The sequence below is a fragment of the Ambystoma mexicanum genome, chromosome 5q (genome assembly GCF_040938575.1).
Source record: "Ambystoma mexicanum isolate Mex_15411 chromosome 5q, UKY_AmexF1_1, whole genome shotgun sequence".
NCBI lineage: Eukaryota > Metazoa > Chordata > Amphibia > Caudata > Ambystomatidae > Ambystoma > Ambystoma mexicanum.
Window position 1 is genome coordinate 977110317 of NC_090933.1, and position 25254 is coordinate 977135570.

The window sequence follows — 25254 nt, forward strand, 5'->3', positions numbered from 1 at the left end:
GAAATGGATTTTGGTGCACGCGGCTGGCGCAGGGATTCGCACGCGCACACTGTGCGCCAGCCGCGTGCGCCACTTGTGCGCTGAATTCTATGAATTACCCCCTTAGCCACAAGAGGCACAGTAGAACGAACCTTTAGAGTGTTCATATTAAGCTTCCATTTGCTGCATCATTCAGGCTGTGTGCATCTGGACACAACATTTGCAAAATCATACTGGCATGTTACATCACTATGTAGCTTACATGTGGAAGTGCTGGAAGATGTGCACACTATTCCACATGCAGTATCTATATCTTCTATTGGGAAAAGGGCGCAGAGAAGTGCTGCAAGAGGGCCTCATTACGACCCTGGCGCTAATGGTTTAACAGCGCCGTAAAGAGCGTCAGCGCCAATAAACCATTAGCGCCTGATTACAAGGTCCCTTAGCGGGTTGGAGGCTTTAACGCCTGCTTTTGGCAGGCGTTAAAATCCAACCCGCTGCGGGACCTTGCAGCTAATTACGGCAACCGTAATTTACGGTGCCGTAATTAGCGCCTTCCCCATCTCCATTATGCCCTATGGGGCAAAATGGGAATGGGGAAGGGCAAATGGTGAATGGGGAATTACCGCCCCCGCCAACCTTGTGATGGGGGCGGTAATTCCGGCATCCACCATGCCGGAGACCGGCATGGACCATGGTGCTAATAGCACCATGGTCCAGCGCAAGGGTCGTAATGATGCCCTTTGTGTCAAAACTCTACTTCACATGAACATCACCCCATGTCAGAAGACCATTCAGAACCCTCATCACTAATAGGTCTGGATGAGAGGCCACTACTTATTCGGAAAACAAATCACCCTGAGAAGTCCCATCTAGGAAGGTGTCATGTTGCCATTTGAGGCTCCTTGGCCTCGTTATGTGGGAGGGACTGTGTTGGGGTGTGGGGTGGAAGGGGAAGTAACGGGCGAGGACGGGAAGTCCTTAGTATTAATTAATAAAGCTCCGGACGCAGACGCAGGACTCCTCATTGAGTCCGACCTGGCACACGGGTGTCGGGCCTAGAGTGTGTGAGGAGAGAGTGGCATCTATGCTCTCACATTGGTGACGAGGTATAATACACCCATGCGTGTGTGCAGAGAGTTGCACTGCACAAGCCAGCGCTGTAACCTTCTCGACAGCATCGATACTGCGTCCGGGCAGCGGTGGTGATTTCAAGCAGGTCGGCCTGCAGATTGCATCTGGGAGACTCCCCCACCCAGTGAGGGGAAGGCCTGCCCAGGCAGCAGCAGCCACTCCCAATACCAGCAGTCCCTCACTTCTAATTCCGGTGGATAGAGACAATGCAAACCAGGGCTACAGTGGGGAGTGCAACCAGTCATAAAGCCCGAGGGAGGTGAAGCAATGCATAAACACAGATTGTCTACCCTGTAAATAAAGGGTACTGGTCGCCCCTGCCACATAGCTGGCACAAAGTGAGACTGGTCAAGAGGGCATGAGAGTCCAAGTGTGACACCTGCGGCAACCCCAGAGAGAGGAGGCCCAAGGGATTTTGTCCCTCCACCACTTGGAAAGAAGCCTGCAGCCACCTGCATGCCCACAAAGGTGTCAGATACCGGGTAGGGGTCCGCACGGCGATGCAGGACTATGTCAGAAGAGGATATCATGGCCACAGGGGCAGCACACCTGTCGGAGACATTTCAAATGGCGCAGAGTGAGACCATCTTGTAGCTGTGGCATTTGACATTACGGACACAAGCAATCTGGGTCCGCGGTGGATCCGGTGGTCAGAAGACTTTAAGGTCTACATAGGAGTGATGGGTTCACGGCAAAACAGATAGGAGTACACATACGCATGAAGCAATGTGCTTTTCACTGTTACTCCAATGAGGAAGCACTCAGATCCCAAGTAATATTGGGGTGCGTGTCTTCAGAATTTTGAAAGAAACTCCTACAAAAACAAAGATCATTAGATGAAATACTGGCAATGGCCAGATCAGACTCTGCAATCTCTCTCCAAGGCCTCAACATGGGGAAATGAAGATTCAGCGGACAGCAAAATATTAAGACTCCACCCAGAAGCTATCGCTCTCACAGGGAGAGGGGGAAAGGAAAACAGGCATGACGTACTACCTGTGTGGCTATGAATACCCACACAATGGTGCATGCCCAGCCTTGGGACAGAAATGTATGGTATGTGGGTGTGAGGACCATTTTCGGGCTGTGTGCAAAAACGCACCACAATCTTCACCAAGCACCTCGTCACTGACCATTGGCAGACGACTCGCAAAATACCAGAGGGAGGAACGCAGAAGCACCTGCGACCCCAGAAGGCACAAACCCCAGAGGGGATAACAACAAATATTGCAACAGGAAATCACACAGATCCGGAGAGAGGAGGAGCTTACACCACCCACGGCTTAACCTCCGATACGTAGCAACGGACTCCCAGTCAGAATTTGAGTCATCAGGCTCGTTCACCGATCAAAGAAAGAGAGGCTATGTATGGGCGCTGAATAACGAGACATAGTCCCACACTAACTCTACAAGTCCTCAACACGCCAACAAAATTCATCAACACAGGGGCGACGGTGAACGTTATGAGCAAGGAAACCTACAACAAGCTCCCACGATACCCTAAGCTAAAACCATAGATGGTGGAGATATACTTATATGGGTCTAACACCCCACTCCTCTGCAAGGGTGTATTCCCAACTGTCTGTGCCCACAAGTCACACACAGCATGCATCCAATTGCATGTTTGCTAACAACTATGAACATTGGAGGCATCCCAAGTTTCAAAACAGCTATGGATGTTGGACTGGTGCATATTCTAGACTGCATCATGACTCATAAATAATTTGCCCCAGAGCGGGGCATGGTTAAGATGTTCCCGAACTCTTCAAGGGCCTGGGTAAACTAAAAACTGCAAAGTATGTGTATATATTGACCCCACGGTCAAATCAGTTGCTCAGCACTATAGACAAATCCCTATCGAACTGGATAGCCCAGCCCCTTTGATGAGTAGCAATTACACTGACGATGGATGGGGATGCAGATTTTTATTCATACATCAATAATCGAAACGACTCAGGTAGTTGGAAAAAGGAAAACTGTTTTAAAAACAATTATCTAAAACAGGGAGCATAGCGAACATCAACAAACTCACCTGATCCTCTTACTCAAACATTCTTAGTAAAAACTGACATCTTATAAGAAAAACTGGTCATCAATGACGTTAACCTACGTATGTACTAACGTCATCCTATGTGGCAAACTACAAAAACCTACGACTATGGGTGATTGGGTCTGAGTGAATATCTAAGTATACGATCCATACTAGTTTAAACAAGTGTGAATATGTGATTGGCTACTTAACATCAGGTGGGGCAACTAAGCCCTCCCCTAAAAATGATCACTATGAACGTCACTAAATACACGACATCCCATTGGTGTACACCACTATAGGACCCCTAATTACATGCTCCTCTACAATTGTTTGGCAGTCTAATTTCTGTCAGTACTTGTCCATCTTCGTCTAGCAGCATGAAGGCTGGCCATCCAGGTGCTGGTGAGCTCGCCTTAACCATTGCTTCCCACCAATTAGCATATCAATCCATCATCACCTCAGTGGTCTACTGTCAATTAGGCTTGGAAGCTCGGCCTTGAGATTTCTCTTAGCTCTGAGAAATGTAGGCAGTGAAAAACACGGTCTGCCCATGTGCGTAGGTGTGACCATCTCGTTTGTCCAACTTCATGCTTCCATGTGACTAGAGACCATAGAATCAAGCTTTTTGGTGTATTTAATACTATTTTTTAATAGACCTCTGACTTCTTCCTTGTTTTGTTCATGCCTTCTGAACAGGAGTTTTGTTCTTTCACACGATTTGTATCCAATGTCAGTTTGCTCCAGTTTGATAAGACCTTGGCTTCTTTGCCTCACTCAGCCTCGTCTGCTGAGATTCACTTTGTAATTCAATTTGCTTTTTAACTGCGACACATGAGAAATTAGGTCTTCTTGTTACTGTCCAGCACTGCTATAATGCATAGTGGAAACATCCATCCCTTGCTTGTCCATAGGTATATATGTATGTGTTGGCGCTTTCCGCAATCTATTCACTATAAGCTAGCCTTAAGATGACTTTGTCTGCATGCATTTCTTTTGCATCTGTACACGTGTAAAATGACTTAATGTCTTCATCTGTTTCTGTGGCATAAGCTTCTTAACCTTGATCCCAAGATGTCATTTATCCTTGATAATTTCTTCATGCCTTATAGAATATCTGCATTCTCTGGTCTCTGCATCTCTTCTATGTACGTCATTTCAGCTCTTTGTGACATATACTGGTGATGGTTAGTGACGTTACCATTCTTCCTTGCCATTTATTTAATTCAAATGGCCATCATATTTTCTTTTATGCAGGTATGGTTTTCTCAATGGGAACCTTGCCTCCATGAGTCTCTTTGCTGTCGGTATTTTCACTGGTACTGCACAGAGTCCATACTCTGCTCTTTGCTGGTTCAACTGTTCTGTATATATCACATACTCTGGTTTCCAACATACAGATAAAAGGGGTGGAACAGTTGAGGTGGGGGCATTACACTCCCCCCTATGGGCGATTTATTGACCACTCTCTCATCATCATTCACATCCATGCATTTAGGTCTGAAGAAAGGTTTTTCTCTGATCCATATCTTTATGACTCCCTTCAGGCATATAGCTGATTTAACATGCTCATCTTTGTTCCATGTCATAAGACTACATTGTCCACTTGGACGTTAATAGATCCATCTTCCTACATACTTCTTATGGTTCTTTTGATACAGGAACTTTGTCCCCTCAGTTGCATGGATACTGGCCTTCACAAAGTCTCTGATTTCTTTATCTATTAGGTCTCTAGTTTTCCATCCTGATTCGACATTGATCATGATCTTTATCTCGATAGCTTTCTTTGCTGTCTTCTTACATTGTGAAATTATTATCTTGATCACACAAAATCCAAGCAACACCAACACGATCAAGGCTCCAAGAAACTTGAACATGTCTGCCATCCATTGTGGAATCCAAGAGAAGAGAGATCCAAACCAGCTGTCATCAGCAATGTCTTCTACTTCGTCTATCATCTGACCATGGAGCTTTGTCAACATGGCTATGGCCCCTGTCAAGGTGCCATTCTCGTCATCATGAGAAGGTATACATGTGCTGCATGATTTTCCAATTTTTGCACAAACACCTACATCCATTTCTGTAATCATGTCTAAGACGTATCTATTCTGAAGAGTCATCAGTGTATAGCTCTTATCTCTTCTCTAATAGCATTGAACCCCTTTATGGTAGTGTTGATTGTCTGTAGCAAATCTCAGCTGGTGATCTGTAGCCACTTGGTATTTGCTTCAACCTGGATTCTCGGCATGAAGATTAAGGTGAACACTGATAAGGTCTGGCTGAACAGCCTGTGCTCATATGGAATGGAGTCAAACGCTTCTATTGACTTAGCTGAAAAATTGTTTTCCCTCTTCATCCTCTTTATTAGCTCCACAGATCTATTCTTCCTCAGGTGAGCATCTGCTTTTGGAAAACTGTCAATGTGTAGGTAACTTTTTGGAATCACCAATGCTGGAACATGGACATTTACTAATGAGTGTTGTCCTCCTCAATCCTTGCGTAGCTTCATGTATGCCCTGGATCCACAAGCCCAATCATGATCCATGATAACTGCTGTTCCATGTACCATTCCTGGAACGTCAAAGATTCTTCCACAGTTCTGATTCCATCCAACTTTTCTTGTGCCATTATTTCTGAAGCACAGCTTTGAGCTTTCCAATGGCACTGTCTGCAAGGGTCCTCTTCTGTCTTCGACCCAAGTCATAGCTTAGCAAGTTTAGGCCATAATGGTTTGTAGCCATTCTGCACTATGTCAATGACAGGTTTATAACAACCAATGACCACCCAGGATCTGCAGATCACCACTCCTTCTTCCCATCTGTCTGGTGATAACTCCGATCCCCAGATCTGCATCTGTCCTCTGTTCTTCCATCTTCAAATGTCCTCTGCAGATTTTCCAGGACTCTCCAATTTTTTGTTTACTTCCAATATGATTACAGCTCCTTTCACTCCAGGCTTTTCATATCTGAACACATGATTCTTAGTCTGGGCTCTGTTTCTTGTCTTTGTATCCTGGATATAGTCATCTTCATCTGGATCTCTCCATTCAGTTGTCCATTTGAGGTAGGCATCTCAAACCATGAACTCGCCTCTGGTTTTGCAAAGTGCTACGTGTAAAAGACAATGTGCTGTCTGGACATCTATTTCAATAGCAATGAAGATTTTAGACTTCCAGATACTGTAAGGCAGGAGTGCACACACAAAGCATTCCTCGTTCGAGGTTCTTCTTCCTACTTCTTTCATATGCTGATACCAGATTTTATTTCCCAAGTGAGCTGAACTGTCCAGGTAATCATTTAGTTTTAAATCATCTTCTTGGGTGTTTCTTTTGGGTCTCATTCTCCTCATGTGACCTTCCATGATCATGTCATGAAGTGTGCCAGCATAACTCCTTCTGACTGGATCAATCATAGGTACATCTGTTAGTGAAGGGGTACACCTACATGTGTTATCTGAGTAGGAGAAAGTTCAGAAAGTTTCATCCTCTCAACATACCATTTGGGCATTCAAATGTCTCGCAAGATCTCCATGTGTGACTGTCTTTTAGGGATCATCTTTGGGTCATTTATCACAGGGCCAGGTGTTTTTTCATGCATAACCTGTATAGGCTCACCATCTAACAACCTCTTGTCCTGCCTGTCTTGCCAAGCCTGTATTTTGTGTCCAAGCAGAATCTGTACAACACTTTTTGCATGTGAACGATTGCTAGTGACACTTATCTCAGACTCAGGCATTTTATCATCTTTCTTTGGACCCACATGATAGCATGACAAAATCGGGGAATGTTGCATACAGAGGTTTAGATTTCTCAAAAGAAGCAGTGCAAACACCTTGCTAGAGGCATCAACTAAAGCTATTGGCCTATAATTCTTAGGAGTCATACTTCCTAAACATTGGAATTAAGATTAATTGAGACCAAGTAGCTGGAATTTGGTGGGTCTCAAAAATAAGATCAAAGAGAGGTTCAGTTACGCTATTGCCCACAATCTATCCTCCTGCCTGCAAGTACAGGAGCCAAGCTTCACAGATCTCTCCGTTGGATATTCCCATTTATGAAAAACTTCTGGCAGACAATGGCCCTCATTACGACCCTGGCGGAAATCGAAAAACGATGGCGGAAATGCAATACCGCCATCGAATAGCGCTCGGTGCGATTATGACCCGTCACCGTAAAGTACGATGGCATTAGCGACACCGTAGTGAACGCCAACGCTAACTGCACCAAGTACGCGCACGCGCGCCATGCCAAACCGTAATTACCACCATGGCGTAATGGTACGCGAATTCCGATACAAGCGGACATGTACCTAACGCCATCAAGCATGGCGGAATGTACCATTCCGCCATGGTGAGAAGTACGGCTTCGCGAATCAACCGTAAACGGCCCTACTGAGTGCCTGTACACCACTCCCTGGCCACATTGCACAACTCCTCGTAGGTGCAATGAAGACACAAATGCAACCAGTGAAATGTACAAGCCACCCATGCATGCCAACGAACAAATGAATCTAGGGGCTCCAAGTGCCTTGTGAGTGGCCATCCATTCATGCCATGGCACCATTGCCGCACTGATGCAGCACAGGCATGTGAAGGTTCAAGTACAGCAACATGAGCAGAAAAATGAGACAAACAAAAACAGGCCCCCCCATCGACTGACACCAGTGTAAGGCAACATACAAAGCAGTATCCTGAGGGAGACTGCACCAGCCCTGTACTCCTGCCAGTAAACCAACCAACCATCAGCATAAGCATGGACCACACAAGTTGGCAGAGTGACTGAGCAGCCAGGCACATCTCAAGAGGGGCCAATGGGAGCTGCAGCGCACAGATGGCACGAATACAGAAGCCATTCCAATGGACATGACCTCAGTCTCCCTCCAAGAAACGCACGCAAACACAGGCACCTGTGACCAGCCATATTCTGATAATCACATCATTCCACCAATCCACCTGGCTGACCGGCATCTGTTACACAAAAGCAAATCCCCCGCCCATGAGCAGGACATCATTAAAACAGTCACAATGGTAGCCCCTATCCCTGACCACACTGGGCTTCGTAGGCAAACGCGGCCAGTACAGTACCACGCAACTATACTCAGAAGCCGGAACCCAATGCAGATCTTCTCACAAAACATCGCACCACAAATAGGAATATGCTACATTACTTGCAAAGAAGAACGCTACACGGTTAAAATCAGAATAGACATTTAATGCACCACAAAATCACCAAGCCCATACAGCCATTAGGACATGAACCCCAAAATACATTTCATCATTGTGGGCTGCATCCGCAATAAATGACCAGCTTCTTCTTGTGTGACGCCCTGTTCCTTCATGGTACACAGGGGCTACATTCACGTTCAAAAAGGCAACATGGAAGCGCCTAGAACGGCAGGGCCGTCCCATTAGGTAGGCACTAGTCCAGCTGAAAGCTCGAAATGTTGCTCCTATCCACTAGTACTGCGTAAGGGCATGTGGCCCATTGGCGATCGTCCCATAAGATCGTAATGGTGCTCCACTGATTAACTCGAAGCAGCAGGTGCCGGGAGTAAAAGCCATCTGCAGGAGTGGCATACAGATGGCAGCGGCAAAAGGGGAGGAGATACCTGTCACCCAAATGAAATGAAAAAGAATAGTAGGCCATCAGAACTTGATTCGTATTACTCACTTCAATGATCACACTAAATCTACAGCCATATGCATGCTAGCCCACTCCAAAGGATTATTCCCACCCAAAAATCACTTGCGAATCATAACTATGAAAATCGAGCTGGAAACACTATTACACACGAGTGCTTGTGTGCATGCGTCTGTCTAAACAGAATCCATTCGATGGGATTAGTAACGTGCATAGACACAAGTGTATGAAGGCGCGTCGAGACAGGGAGGGTACAACAAGGGCAGATAGACGATGGTCCCACTATGGCAGCTCTGCATCACATAGCGCAGGGGAGGTGGATAGATTCCAAAAAGCCCTGTACATGGCAAACTCTCCATTAAATCATCTGTCCATGCATCCATACATCATTTCCTCATCCCTGTATGAAAACGCCTGATTATTTACTCACATCACATGTGAAATTTCCATTGAGTCTGTGCGTAATGCAGTCTGCAAAATCCACTGTGCTCCAGGCCGGGATTCCAGTGTTGTGAAGTAAGATGTATTTGGGAACGTCCTGCCTCATCGTCCACTACGCTATTGCGCAACCCATACTATTCATATCAATCATTGCATTCTCACCATGGCCCCTGTCCCAAGGACACTAAACAATAGAACGTTATATTTGCAGTCAGACCTGTGGGCGTCTCCTCGCCGCTAGCTGAAGACCGAAAGCGCCGTCCTTCGAATACCTCATTTGCAACATCACGTCGGAAAGGCATCTGTGACCGCTCGAAATCACAAATTCAACCATGTAGTGCGGCATTGTGTGTAAATGCAAACTGGCTTCACTCACAAATGGGACGCCCCGCCCGTCGGTGAACCGCGGTACAATGCTGCATGAGGGTCCACCGTTAATCGAACACTACATTCCACTGACCCTTCACAAGTTTGTTCGCGACTGCAAAGATAGTATGTGAAACAATGGAACCATAGCAGAATGAACATATGAACCAATATTTCACTGCCATCGGGATCATATACATGATTGTAATAGCAAGATGCCATGCGTCGAATTGCAGCGTTGTGTGCGGGACGTGCTCACCCAAAGGGGATTGCAGCTTGCACAGGTGGAATGAATCACCACAGGTGGAGGCAATAGAGCTTGAAAACACATAAATTGCACACCCAACCCCCTCCCACACCCACACCAAAATGCTACCGGCAGGACTAGCGATGTTGGCCCTGGGGGACCTGATTGCACTGCAAGTACTCCAACTTCAAGAAGAAGACGAACAGCAACTACTACAACAACCGGCCGCACAGAGGAGACGCAGGAGGAGGAGGAGGGCAAGGCAGGGCCAGCAAGGCCCGCCAGCACAGCCACTACCACCACGCAGGCAGCCCGCAATCCCACGCCTCCGAGCACATCCGTTCAACCTCACGGATGAGCAGATCCACACCCTCTACCGTTTGGACCGGGACACCATAACCGCCATTGTGGATATGACACAGGCTGACCTTGTCAGCATGATAGATAGCCCAACCGCCATTCCACCCCTACTGAAGGTGGTGTCTGTACTCCACTTCCTGGCCACAGGCACCTACCAGCACACAGTCGGACAGTTGCATGGCATTTCACAGCCAGTGTTCTCACGGACACTATTGCAAGTGCTCGATGCCCTCCTGAAGCACGCAGACGACTACATCTCTCTACCACGCTCGGAGCAGGAAATTACGAACACAAAAGTGGGATTCCATGCACTTGGCGGCATACCGGGTTGCATTGGTGCCATCGACTGCACCCATGTGGAATTGGTCGTCCCGCATGCCATGGAGGCCCAGTACCGCAACCGAAAACAATTTCATTCTCTGAATGTACAAATGGTGTGTGACTCCAACAGGATCATTACCCATTGTTGTGCCCGATTTCCTGGATCAACCCATGATTCTATGGTTTTGAGGAACTCTACAATACCACGCTACATGGAGCGACACGCAGGGAACAGATCCTGGCTACTCGGTGAGTCTCATTTCATGCATGATAATGTGGGGTATGTGATGCGGCAATGACCTGGCAGGAAGGGGGGGGGGCCGTACGTAGCAATGTCATTCCACAAACATCCTTTATTGTCCACATACAGGTGATGCCGGGTATCCACTGAAGAGATGGCTCCTTACACCACTCCGGAACCCACAGAACCAGCCTGAGGAGGACTACAACCATGCCCACTCACGTACCCGTGTAGTCATAGAGCAGGCATTCGGCCTACTGAAGACTCGTTTCCGCTGCCTCAGCAGGTCTGGCGGGGCACTCCTGTACCGCCATGTGAAGGTGGCAAAGATGGTCATGGCATGTGTCATGCTACACAACATGTGCGTACGTAGAAATGTGCCCATGCCCCCTGACGCAGAACTGCAAGCACCTGTAGATGGTCATAATGAGGGTGGGGATGTGGCAGCACCTCAAGGAGTCCGCGAGGCACAGGAGGGCCGAGACATTCGTCAGATTCTCATAGATTCATGCTTCTAGCACTCACGCCTGGTGGATGATACATGGACACGGGACTTGTGGCACTGTGTGTGTCTGGAACATGCACAATATGGACTGTACGCCTATAATGGCCTCGTACACAAAGATCAATGTCCACACATCTCATTGGATGATAGTGAAATGTTTATCGCATATGTGAAATTATGTTACACACCCCATCTACCCGCCACCCAAGTGAGCCCAACATACCCCCTCCACCCTCCTACCTCCCCCCCGAACACCAGTGTCCAAAGGTGCTCATTGTCAGTGGGCAGACGCTATTGCAAGCCCCCTCTCCGGGTATCAGGGGCACCCCTGCCTGTGGAGCGCAGGTTCCTCCCAGATCTACGTTGGGGGCTGCCCTGGACGGAACTTGCAACGGATGATGTCTCTGCCTGCTCACGTCCATGCATGTCCCTGAGGGTTTGTGAGAGCTCAGTGAGCACACGGCGCACAGCGGCAAGTTCAGCACATACGTCTTTGGACGTCGCATGCAGTTCCCCCCTCAGGCTCTCGGTGCTTCTCTCCATTTGTACTCTCAGGCTCTCGGTGCTTCTCTCCATTTGTGCCCTTAGTGTCTCTGTACTTCTCTCCATTTCTGCCCTAAGTGTCTCAGTAGATGTTTCTATGGCTGACTTAGTACCCCCACATTCATCAGCATGGTCCTTGAGGAGCGTGGCCAGTTGCTGCTGTTGCACGATCACCTGGTCGAGGGACTGTTGCCTCTGCTGGGCCATGGCCATTTGCGGTGGTGTCACAGAGGGGCTGGTCACCTCATGTTGCCTTGCCACAGGGCTTGTGGGGGATGGCCAGTCGTCGTCTTGTGGGTGCCCCTGCGTGGTATCCTCATGGTGTACGGGATGGAACAAAAAGGGGGATTGAGACAGGTCATGGATGGATCTTACTTCGACATCCCCGTTTTCTGTGTCGGAGCATGCTGCCATTAATGCAGTGTCACCTATGGTGCTGCTGCCACCAGAAGCAGTGCCTTCTGTGGCATCCATTGGGGGGACCTGTGGTGGTGCTGTTGTGGGCATGCTGGCTGCTGGGGTGCCTGTTGAAGTTCCCTCCTGTGTGCTGTCACTTGATTTGTGCTGCTGCCGTGTCTTGATGCGTGCAGCTGAGGTGGAGGGTCTTTGGCCGTTGGTCTTGGCCCTCTTTGCAGGTGTGCTGGTAGGGGTGTCCTGGAGCTCGTCGTTTGAATCGGACCCTGTGGTGGAGTAAAGGAGGGCGAGCGTTATTAATGGGTCTGTTGAAATTGGAATGGCAATGTATCACATGCATTGGGGTGGTACCTGAGGGTGATTTGGGTCGGGGCCTTGGAGGTGGTTTCATTTTTGTGTGGATTGAGGATGCAGTTGTTTTGCAGCCTGCAGTTAGGGTGTGCATGCTGCACGTGTAGAGGGTGTTTTTAGGGTTTTTAATTATTTATGTATTTATTGTGCGTTTTAAAGTGCGCTATCAGGCCAATGTATGTGGACGTTCTCATGGACATGTGTTACTGTTGCACTATGTGGACACATGGTACTTCACATGATTGGACATTGTGGTTTTAGCATTGTTTCATTTGGCCCACCTACCTGATTCTTCGGATGTCTGCACTCCTTTCTCCATCCCTCCGACTCCCTCTATACTCTCCATTCCAATGGTGGAGGCACAGATTTCTTCCCAGGGGGTCAACTTGATGGGTGATTCCGATCCTCCCCCGGTGGCTGTGGCAATGTTTCGGTTGGCAGAAAGTATGCTCCGGACGCGTATACGCAGGTCGTCCCATCGCTTTCTGCATTGCTGTGGGTTGCGGGGTGCGGTCCCCACCGCACTTACCCGCTGTGCCACCAGGGCCCATATGGCCTTCTTGTTCACAAGTGCCGTCCTGGTCATTTGCGTCGAGAAGACGACGGCAGCATTCACCTGGAGGGTCTCTGTGAGCACGGTGAGTTCCTCACGGGAGAAGTGGACCTGCCGCTTGCGGTCGCACGCTTTTTTCGCTACTTTTCCCATTGTTATTGTTTTCACTAGGGTGGATGACGGGTTGCGATGTGTCTCAGGGTAGTATTTTTAATGGTTGTGTGGGAATTCTGATTTTATAGGTGTACGGCGTGCTGTTTCCCGTTCCGGGACCATGTTTTTACTTCCGTTTCCGTATATTTACGGTCACCGTACTTTCCGATTGCCGCTCATTACGGTGACCGCTAAGATGGGTGGCGGAATTGCACCTAGGGCGCCGTACGACGGCGGTGGGGTGCGTTTTGGGGACATTTCCGCCATCGCCGACATTGCACTTCCGCCATGGAGTAGTGCTCGTGCCCGATGGGTCGGAATTAGCCGCACTTTGCTCCGTCGTGCAATGGCGGAAACGCTATTTACGCTGTGGCGGTCCGGTCAGTCACTTTCCGCCAGGGTCGTAATGAGGGCCAATGACTTGAATATTGTGTCTTTTGATTTATAAGAGACCAAAATGTACCTGCATTGCTATTACAAAGATATTTCAGCATTAGATTATTGTTATGCATATAGAGTTCTTATGGGTTTGAGATACCCTTTTCATAGCCACTAGGTATTCATTTAGTGAAAGCTCTTCCTTATTTAACAATTTAATTCTATAGCTTTTTAATCTTTTGGATACCACAATTCTAGGATTGAACCTGTGGGAGAAGGATTTGTTCTTTGGAGTCACATGGGAGAATGTAATAGATTTCAAACATGACCTAATAATGTCATTGGTTCATTCCACCCTCTCATCCAAGGACCCCTGGCAGTTGTAGTTAGGGCCCCACAACAAGTGTGTCTCCCTCAAGCACCAAATAAACCTATGAATTATTCCAGTGTTCCATTTCAGAGTTAAGCCCGCTCGCTCCAAACAGAAGCAGGCGAGAGAAGGATTCAACTCAAAAGAAATGAAAGAAGACTGAAATGCACAATGTAAGATGGGGTTATTGCCTAAGCCTGGTTCATGATAAGAAAGGGGACCCATCCTAGCCTTTACACGAGAAGACAGATAGACATAGTCAATTCTTGAAAATTACATTCCCCTATGCCAAGTATAGGTTAAAGAATCTTTCAAAACCATCTGTTGCAGTTGCATCAACTCCCTCTCTACAAATAAATTAGTCCAGTCAATGCCTCTGGGAACACTAATATGAGAAGAGTTGGGATTGATATTTAGTGCATTCAATCTTATGCCCTCAGCACAGTCAGAGTTAACACCCCCCGCCTTCGCAGAATGCTCATGTTCCTTAGCGGACTAATCCTTAAAAAGCTCAGACAGGCATCCATGAATAGCTTCCAATGTTGTCCTAACATTCCAATAAACTTTTACTGACAGTACTTCCAGGTCCGAAATATTAGAGGAAATACAAAGAGCCATCAAACCCTCTGCGGGGAAAATTAATTCTGAATTGACATTTAGGTTACCATCAATCTATATGACCAAACCCCCACCCGGACGCCCCATTTCGGCTCGATTGTCAGGGTTGATAAAAGTGAGACAGCTTTGCAAGTCAAAATATGAGGTTTTCATGGTATCCTGCAACATTAAAATATTAAGGCCACTCTTAGTTTCAGTGCTCCGGGTGTTAGGCAGAATTGCAGGCAGTACCCTCTGGGACCACTACCCACAAATGGGACTACAGGTGTTTGCCAAACCAACCTTTGATATAAGTCTGTACCACACAGTTTTTGGTAGCGAGCTGAGCAGCCAGGGTTATCTCAAGAGTGCATGTGAGCAGTACCAGTAGTTACACAGAGGACTTTCAAACAGAGTGGTTCAAGTAGACATTTATACTCAAGGTTTCTTGGTAAAAACACTTAGTAATTTATTACACAATCATTTAGAAAACATTTCACTAGCGGAAGGCAACTTAATATTATATACCCATGAGCTTCAATGCAAAACTGTAAGCTTTTGAGACAGTTTGAGCTCCCCTGAAATAAAGCAAAATGGCAGTTCAGTTACTTAGCAGTGAGCAAAAAGGACAAAAGTAAGTAGAATAGATCACATATACTTTCTAGGCAGTGCAAATAGTATCAGTTCAGCAAAAGAGTTCAATTTAAGTCAATACACCAGGCCAAAGTCAATGGGCTAGTGTTTTGGATAGGAAAGAGCAGTTCTGGTATCAAACGGTAAAGTCTTTGCGAAAGTTCTTAGAAGTAGTTTAGGCGAAAAAGAAACATATGTCGGGTCACAAGCTGATAAGGCCTGTAAACTAGGAAAGTTTCACAAACTTTCACCGTGAGAGTGGTGTTCTCTCAATCGGTTGGCACAGTAACTTTGTATGAAGAAAACAAATGTTGCAGATCTTGCTGTTCCTGAGCCTCAGTCATGGGACAAGAGGGAGGACAATGGTGGGCACCTGCACTGCACGGGATTGTTGAAGAAAGCAAACAAGATGGAGTCACTTCAGTTCCAGTAGCTGTAGATTCAAGAACACAAACTGGTGCCCCTCTCCCTGGTTAATCCTAACCAGCCTTGAGAATGGTATCCGGGTGTCTTATGAGTTGATTGGTCCCACCAACTCAAAGGAAGAAGCCGTCCTTGAAGGAGCTTCTCTATCGAATGGAGTTTGGCAATTCAGACCTGCAGCAGGGCTTCACCGGGCAAACCAACGATCCAGGAGTTGCAGCAGCCGTCCTCTTCCAGCTCGTCTTCGGTTCTTTCACTCCAGTGGTCGACTCTGCCTTCCAGTCCTGGAGACTCACCTTTTAAACGGGTTTCTCCCTTTCATTCCAGCCTAGCTGTCACTCAACCAGCAGGGTGGCTGTCCTTGCCTAACAGTCAGCCAGCCAATCACGCCAGAGTGCATTTGGGTCTCCTAAGAGACTAAGCACAGGGAGTTTTGGGCACCTCCCTCACTTCCTGCCCACCCCAGACACTCAGATGCCAGAGGCGGTCTTCAGTCCTGAAGCCCGCCAAAGGCACACGAACAAAGGGACCAAACCTGGTTTGGCCCGCAGAGACAAAAACTAGAAGGACCTTTCCAAAAAAGAAATGGTGAAAAAAGAAGACCAGGACCTGTTTAAACAAAGGGGCTTAAGGCGCCATCTTGATAAACATGGCTCCCGTGATTTTTAGCTACCGGTGTTCGTGGGCAGGAAAAAACATGGTAGTTTGTTGTAAAACCACTGCCACCAGCCTTTTCAATAGGAAAGTGTAGCACTTTACTACATGAGTATTTAGACGCAGGGGATACTATGTAACCCCTCCAGCAATCCATTGTAAGATGGTGTGTGCTGGGTCTATGAATTTGGAAAGACTAGCAAAGTCAATTTCTCTTTACATTCTCTGGGAAACAGTAGTTTATCCCAGAGAAGGTAGTTAAACCTGTGAGAAGTCTTAAAAGACATCCGTGTGTCACTGCACGGAAGGTGCTGTGTGACACACATGAAAAGATGATGCCTATGGAGTTATCTAAAACTCCATAATCAAAGAACACAAATGCAAAACACACATCAAAATACATGAAAGAGTGGGAAAAAAGGTTCACTTCTTTCCAGGTAAAAAAATCAAGTTCTCAAAATCCAGCAAAGTTGCTGGGGTCTCTAAGGTGAAGGAAATTAGCACATGTATGAGAATTCTCCCTAACAATCATCCCCCCAGACTAAGGGACAGGAGGATTTAATCCACCCCTGGATGAATTTCCTTACTCCAGTCAGTCAAACATTCTGGAGAGACCATCAGCGTTTTGGTGATTACACCCTAACCTGTGTTCAATGGTAAAATCAAACCCCTGTAGGCTGATTGACAATCTTAACAATTTAGGATTTTCCCCCTTCATCTGCATTAACCATCTCAAGGGTTGGAGGTCAGTCTGATTCACAAAAGTAGATCCATACAAGTATGGCCTAAACTTCTTCAGTGACCACAAAATAGCAAAACATTCTCTTTCAATGGTTGCCCATCTTGTTTTCTGGTTCCTTCACAGCTTTCTGCTGATGAAGCAGATGGGGTGCTCCCTACCTTTATCATCCAGCTGACTCAGAACTGTACCTATACCTGTATTGGAAGCATCTGTTTGAACAATGAAGGTTTGGCTGTAGTTAGGAGCTCTTAAGACTGGAGCTTGTCAATGGGTTTTCTTAAGTATTTCAAATGCCTTGTTGCACTCTTCATTCCATCTGACATTTTTAGGAAATGTGGGTGAGGAGACCACATTCAATGGAGAAGCTATGGACCCATAGTTCTCAATGAAGTTCCTATAATAACCAGTGAGACCTAAGAAGGCTCTCACTTGGGTTTGAGTAGTAGGGGTGGCCCATTCTTGTACAGCATGTACTTTGCTAGACAATGGCATTATTTCACCTCCTCCTACCTCATGTCCAAGGTAGACCACTTTGCTCTGACCAATTTGACATTTACTTGCCTTTATGGTCAGATGGGCCTGCTCAAGAGCCTGCAAAACATATCCTAGGTGGTCAACATGTTCTTTCCAAGCAGGGCTGAACACTGCAAGGTCATCCAAGTATGCCATGCAGAAGTCCTCCATCCCATTCTGAACTTGATTAACCACCCTTTGGAATGTTTCAGGTGCATTCTTTAGTCCAAAAGGCATTACCTTAAACTGGTAGAGGCCTGCTGGGTTTGAAAATGCAGTTTTATCCTTGGCATGATCTGTCAGGGCTATTTGCCAATAACCTGATGTTAGGTCAAATGTACTGAGGTACTTGGCTGAACCAGATGTGTCCACAAGATCATCTGTCCGAGATAAAGGATGGACATCAGTCTTTGTGACTGCATTTAGAGCTCTATAGTCCACACAGAATCTCAACTCCTTGGATCCTGACTTTGACACTTGCACAACTGGACTAGAGGATGGACGTGTAGAGGGTTCTATTACCCCGAGATCAAGCATCTTGTTGACCTCTTCATTTATGTGGGTTCTGACATTATCTGACATCCTGTAACCCCTGTTTTTAACAGGTTAACAGTCACCAGTGAGAATATCATGCTGGCCCCAAGGGGTCAAGCCTGGTGATAGTGAAAACAGGGAGGCAAACCGATTTAACAGAAACTTGCACTCCTCCTGTTATTCCAGTGTCAGATTGGAAGAGAGATTAACTCCTTCTATTTTCTCATCCAAAGGTTGTCGCCTGAGGAGATCCGGTATAGGTTCACTCTCTTCCTACTCTTGAGCTGAATCTAGAAGCAAAGCTCCCACTTCTGGTCTGGTGACATAAGCGTTTAGATGGATGGTGTGAAAGACCCTGGGGGCCTCCTTTGGATTGCCTAAGTCCACCAGATAGTTGACCTCTCCAGTTTTTCCCACAACCTTGAAGGGTCCTATCTGTAAGGCTCTCTGCCTTGTAGGCACCATAACTAATACGTGCTGGTCTTGAGTAAACTCAACCATGTTGGCCTTCTGGTCATGCCAATGCTTCACCAGAGCCTGACCTGCTTTTAAGTTATCAGATGCTTCTGTCATCATGTGTGTAATTCTCCTCCAGAGATGTAACACATAGTCAGTGACTCTCACTGGCTTGGGGGAAGGATCACTCTCCAACCCCTCCTCAATTAGGGCTAGTGTACCTCTAACTGGATGACCATAGAGAAGCTCAAAGGGACTAAATCCAACTCCCTCCTTAGGGACTTCTCTATAAGCAAATAGAAGGCATGGCAGTAGAAGGTCCCACTTTCTCTAATGGGTTCTTCTAAAGCACCTATCATTCTCTTCATAGCACGCTTAAACCACTGTACCATTCCATTTGTTTGTGGATGGTAGGCAGTTGAGAACTTTTAAGTCACTCCACAGTTTTTCTACATGGCCTGCATGTAGTGGGACATAATGTTTGATCCCCTGTCAGAGATGACTTCCTAAATAAATACCAAGTAGGGCCTTAGCAACAGCCTAAGCTGTAACAGTCCTCATAGGTATGGCTTCGGGATACCTGGTAGCATGGTCTACTACAACCAATATACATTGATTGCCTGAAGAGGTTGGAGGGTCTAAGGGACCAGCAATGTTGATTCCTACCCTCTCAAAAGGGAGTCCCACCACTGGGAGGGGCACCAAAGGTGCCACATTCTTGGCTCGACTCTTGCTAGAGATCTGACAAGTGTGACAGCTCCTACAGAAGGTATCTACATCAGACCCCAACGCAGTACAGTAGAAATAGAGAGAGAGCCTTTCCTTGGTCTTCTTGAAGCTCAAGTGACCAGCCAAAGGAATCTCGTGGGCTAAGTGTAGGAACTGGTGTCTTGTCTCTAGAGGCACTACAAGTCTCCTGTAGTCCCCTGGGATAGACTCAGTTGCTTCACTGTAGAAAAGGCCATCTTCCCAGTACAACCTATGCTTCCCTTGCTCTTGCCCATCCAGTTGGGAAGCTGCCTGTTTGTGAAGACCCTCAAGAGTAGGACACTCTCTCTGGCCTCTGCTGAACACTGCCCTACAGGGGCCACCTTCTGCCAGTAAAGACTGCAGCTCAGGATGGTCTTAAGTATCCAGATCTCCAACACGGGTCAGGTCTTCTTCCAGCTCTGAATCTTCAGCAGCTGATTCAACCTTTCCTGGTTGTTCCTCACACTCATCCTTAGCTGGTGGAGTAGTCACAGGTGTGACCTTGGACAGTCCTCTCAGGGATGTCCTTGTTGGTAGCATAGGACTGCTTTCTGACTTTTTCCTTGAGAGCTTGGGTTTCCCCTTTGTCTCATTCGTCCTTGAAATAGCAGTTAGTAGCTACTGTGGGCTAGGTGTTATACATTCTTCTGTAACATCCTCTGGATAGCCACCCAAGGCACTCTCCCTGGCCCTCCTCATCTGCTCCTGTTTCTTTTTGCTGGGATGCCTGGGGGTGCTTGATACAACTCCAAGAGTTTTTAAGTCACTCCCCAACAGGACTCTCCCAGGCACCTCAGTCTGTACACTAACAGGTATCTTGACAGTCATGTTGTTGCACTGGATGAGAGCTCATAGTCTAAGAAGCATTTGGACAGGGCCTGCAACAGCTTAGTGAGGCTTTGTGCCTTAGCAACATCCTCATACTTGAAAAAAGATTCATCCACTACAGTAATGCTGGCCCCAGTGTTTCTAATGGGAGGGGTCTCCTGACCATTTACATGTACACTGTTCTTGTAATATTATTTGGTGTTATCTGGAATAGAATTATAGACATCTAAATTATGCTGGTCCCTCAGACCCTGAGGCACTAAAGAAACACTGGCAGAGACTCCAATGGGGTCTTCAGCCAGTACTTGAAAGTTACCACTTGTCCATGTACTTCTTCCTCTGGGGAGAAGGCTAAGGAGACAGTGTGGACCCCTGAATATTTACCCCTGCATCGATTTACCCTTAAGCCCGAGCAGGTCAAGAGCAAACTTTTTTCCTACCTGGCTGTTTGGCTGCACCTAGCTGGTCCAACAGCACAGCGAGTAGAGCGTTCGCTTTGACATCTGTGTAGAGCCTGCTAACGCAAATTTGAATCCCGGCAGGGCCAAACTCAGTTTTTCATCCTTCCAAGGTCGATAAATGAGCACCACACACTGTGGGGGATAATAAGCAGCACTCAGATGCCTGAGGGTTTGTAGCGCTATATAAATGCTAAATTATTATTATTATTATTATTATTATTATTACCTACAGGCGATCAGGAGCACAAATGGAGCCCTTCTATTGCGACGTCCCAAAGCCCCACCCCTTTCAGGAAGTGCAGGTTAAAAGGTTTTCCCATCCACCCTTGCAGCGTTAAACCCGAGCAAGTCAAGGGCAAACTTTTTTCCTACCTGGCTGTTTGGCTGTTTGCTGTGTTGATGCGTCTCCAGCCCTGAATCTTCCATTACCAATTTGCCTGTGGGAGGACCCACTAAACTCTCATCTAGACCACAGAGCCGCCCATCAGTCCCTGGCTCATGATGGAGTTGGAGGGTTTGACCGCAGCAGGGCATTGAGGGGTTTGGCGAAAGCTCATGTAAGTGGACACAAAGATCTTGCACCTGGTGCCCAGGAAGGCCAAAAAAAGAAAACGCCTGAGGGCCCCAGATCGGAACAGACCAGCTTCATGGGAATTGACACCTACTTCTGGCAGTGCCGTGGGGAGCACTTTGGGTCTGTCTTGAGCCAAGCAGAACATCGAGGCACTAGTCCATGCCGAGACATCGCAGAAACTGCAAGAAAATTACCAACGCTGCCAAAAGGATCTTGGTGAGTCACCCAAACCAGGCAATGAAACTGTCGAATTCAGAGCAAGTGGTTCTGGATCTGGACTCAGACAGTGACAGCTTACAGAGAAACGCTGCAAACAAAGACATGCCGAAACCAACCGCACCTGAGAAAGCTCCAGACATACCTTCCTTTAAAAGTAGGAAAACAAAGGTACTCTTACGAACAAATATTGCCTATACAAAATGACAGCACGAGAAAAGTCATCCTGCGACATCTAAAGAAAAGGGGGAAGCTCCTGTAATTGACTTTAACACATCGAAACCCCCAACTAAAAGACAGGCTAAACATGACAGAAAAAGATGAAGCAGGGATATTTCTCCCAAAGCCCTTGGTTTTTAGTGCACTAAAAGCCTTTTTCAAGAAGCAGTACAAGCGAAAACTAGACACATCCCTGGAATTATCTGATGCCGAAATATTGGAGGCTATTCAAGAAACGCCCCCAGTAAACAAATCGCTGAAAACAGAAAGAGAGCCGATTGGACCCCATCACTTTCCCCCCAAAGTCTACGACTGAAAAATATCCAATCTGACTAACAAATTATGAAAGATCCAGTAGGGTAGAGTATCACTAAAAGGAATGTGCAATCACCGAAAAAGCCTACACCTCTACAAATTACAAGTGCTGTCTTCTCAAAGAACTGCCAGAGGACTGCCCCTCCCCTTACAAGCAATCCCGCAAAAAGGCAGAACCTATCTCCAACTGGGGCGGTAACACCAACGGAAGCTCATCATGTCATTTTTAACCTGCACCCCGCTGGCTCCAACATCCGGGACCATATAGTGGAAGTACGGCAGGTGGCAAATGGTAGCAAGGATGAAACGCAGGTGATTGTCCCAGCCAATCCAGGCTTGGCCGAAACTTCCCTCCCGTCGACGTTGGGCAGAGAAGTTAGTTATCAGGACGAAACCCCAATGCGCCAGCCATTACCAACTCAGCCCTGTACCGAGAGGTACATCGTTGTGAAACAGAAGGTCGAGTGAAATACCTACGGCAACCCAAAAGGATTCGCCTTCAAAAAAACCTGACCTTCTGACGATTATGTCAGCAGTGACAATCACCCTGGCTCCATTTGGAAAGCTATATGAGGCCTTAAATGACTCTATGAAAGATAACACCATGATCATAGCTATGATGCACTCTAAGCTAATCTACGTAGAAGGATATATAACAGCTTTGGACCAAAAAAGCGCAGAACAACAAATGCTATGGGAATCAAGATTAGCGACACTGAAAAAACAACTAAATCATCATAAAGGTGCTAATTTAGTTGGCTCAAAGAAAACAGAGAAACACAAACATCCACGGAGCACTACCACCAGGGACAACGCCCTCTGAGACAAAGTCAAACATTGTAGGGGCGCAAGCCACGACTTTGCATCCAAAAGTGCACACCTCACAAACAAAATCAGTTTGTGAGTTGGTGGTAAACAACAAGCACAAAGTGACTTTACAATTAGCGGCAAATGATCTGTCAATTCCACCGAAAGTAGGCCAGCCGATTGCCCCGATGTTGGACAAAGCTGCGAGATCAAAGGCCCAGAATAAACTTATTACACATCGAGACATCTGTACGATGCCCAGCGTGTTAGTGGACCACCCGAAATCTCTGATAACAGTTGAAGATATTATGGCGGAAAATTCATTGATGGACATCACCCAACACCTGGACCCCGCAGAGAATTCTCTGGCTCAGTCAGAAGTGGCCCTGTAAACTGAACAAATTCCATAAAGTATTGCGATTTCAGCATCAACCCCGGACTCAAAATGCAAAACGTCGAGCTCTCTAGACGGACGATCCGCAACAGATAAGAAACCAATAGACCCACAAGAATTGGTTTCAACAGAGAAGGAAGATGACCCGTCGTTTTCAGGCCAAATAAATAAAAGCCACGAAGTTTGATTAAGGCCAAATACGACATCAAAATTGCCCCACGGGGCTAAGCAACAAGGTCATGACGTACAGGCCGACAGCCATAAATCGCATGCATGCAAACAAAAGGGGGCTACACAAATCTTTAAACTGGAACAACTATGGAGTAAAGATAGGTACATGGTCCTAAATAGGAGAACAGTAGTAAACCTACTCAACAAAGTGCACAACCTTCAATCTTTACATACAGAAGATTTCACACTGATCAAGCCCTACTATAGGGACCAGAAAGCAAAAGCGGACCTACATATAAAGGCCTCTTCAGTGCAAGATCTGACTCAGGAAATATACATCGAATTTGAACGCATAGGCTCTCGCCTCGCAGAATTACCAGAGTCAATTATACAGAATCGAGGACATGAAAGAGGGAATGGAACAGTCCCAAAAAAGCCCTGATATACATCAAGAACAGAAGAGATTCACAAACATAAGAGATGGGATGCCAAGCTGGGCCATCAGGAAGATAAACAACACCGCATACACAGGCTGCAATCCGACAGATTGGAAACTAATCGTGATTACGGGCACCATCGGAACGAAAAGAGAGGAAGGGAAGGACAGAAATCTGAAAGGGACAACGAATGTCGGAGAACTGTAGACACCCAAGAATATAGGCCAGCTTCGAGTTACATTGGGACCAACAAAAAAAACGGAATGCATTTGGCATTCAGGACATATTGCCATGTGACCTACTGAACAAATCGAACAACGAAAGGCCACAGAGGGGTCAGTGGAAGTGGCTGCAGTCGATGGTTAACAACAATGGTAATAGATAGCAACGACAACCTATAGAAAGTTTTCTGTGCGACCACCGACAACAGGATCATGTCATCTCGCCATCCAAAACCCTGAGAATGGTGTCCTGGAATACGAGAGGTCACTTGCACCTGACAAAACCTGAGAGCCAAGATCTTTGAGATTTTGACATTCTGTGCCTCCAGGAGACATGGCTGGTGGAGAAGCCAAGTCTTCATGGTTTCTGCAATGAGGTCTCCCCTGCTGTCCAAGGTGCTTTGGGCCACCCGCCCTCTGGTCTTTTGATGGCGGTCCGGATTGGCTCGGAGATTACCATCATAAAAAAACTGGTGGAGTCATATGGCCTTTTGGCGGTCCTACTATCATGGCAACATCTTGAACAGGGTTAAAATTCTTGAACCGCAACACAGCTGGCAGTCATCAACCTCTATTGGAATCCACAAAGAACCTCAACTGAAACCTTTTGTGCCTCGGTGGCGGATACCATTGACAAAATCTAAATCGAGTATGAGACATCATTTGCAGCGACATATAATCATTTGCAGCGATTTAAATGCCAAATGTACCAACTCAAGCAAAAGTGCAAAGAAACAGACGCCCATCTCTTTAGCCGAAATGTGGCATGAGGTCTGGTTGAAATTCCATAATGGTGCATGGTTGCAAGACGACCAGGCCTTTCTTCCTACTTGGGAAAGTGCCAACTCAAAGGCAACCTTAGACTACATATTTGTTGCCCACGCCCTGCTCCCTCTCATCTCAACGTTCAAAGTATTAAGAACAAAAGAAAGTGACCATAACTTACTGTCTATGGCCTGGATCTCCAGTTACTTTCATAATAAAAGAACATATTAAAAGAACTTGGAAGTGAATAAACAACAAACTCGCCTCCGTTTGACAGCATCTGACATAACAGACCTAACGGAAAAATACAAAATCTTAACGGAAGGGAATACTATCTCATAAGTAACATCCAGACTAAATAACGTTCCCCTGCTATTGATTTATAAAGTGGGGGCGACTGGTCGAAAAAAAAGAAAATAAAACTAACAATCATGAATATAATAAGATCTTGGTCGACAAACAGAAGATGCTAAGGAAAATTAAAAGACTGGCTAAAAGTGATGATACCGAGGAAAATCGTC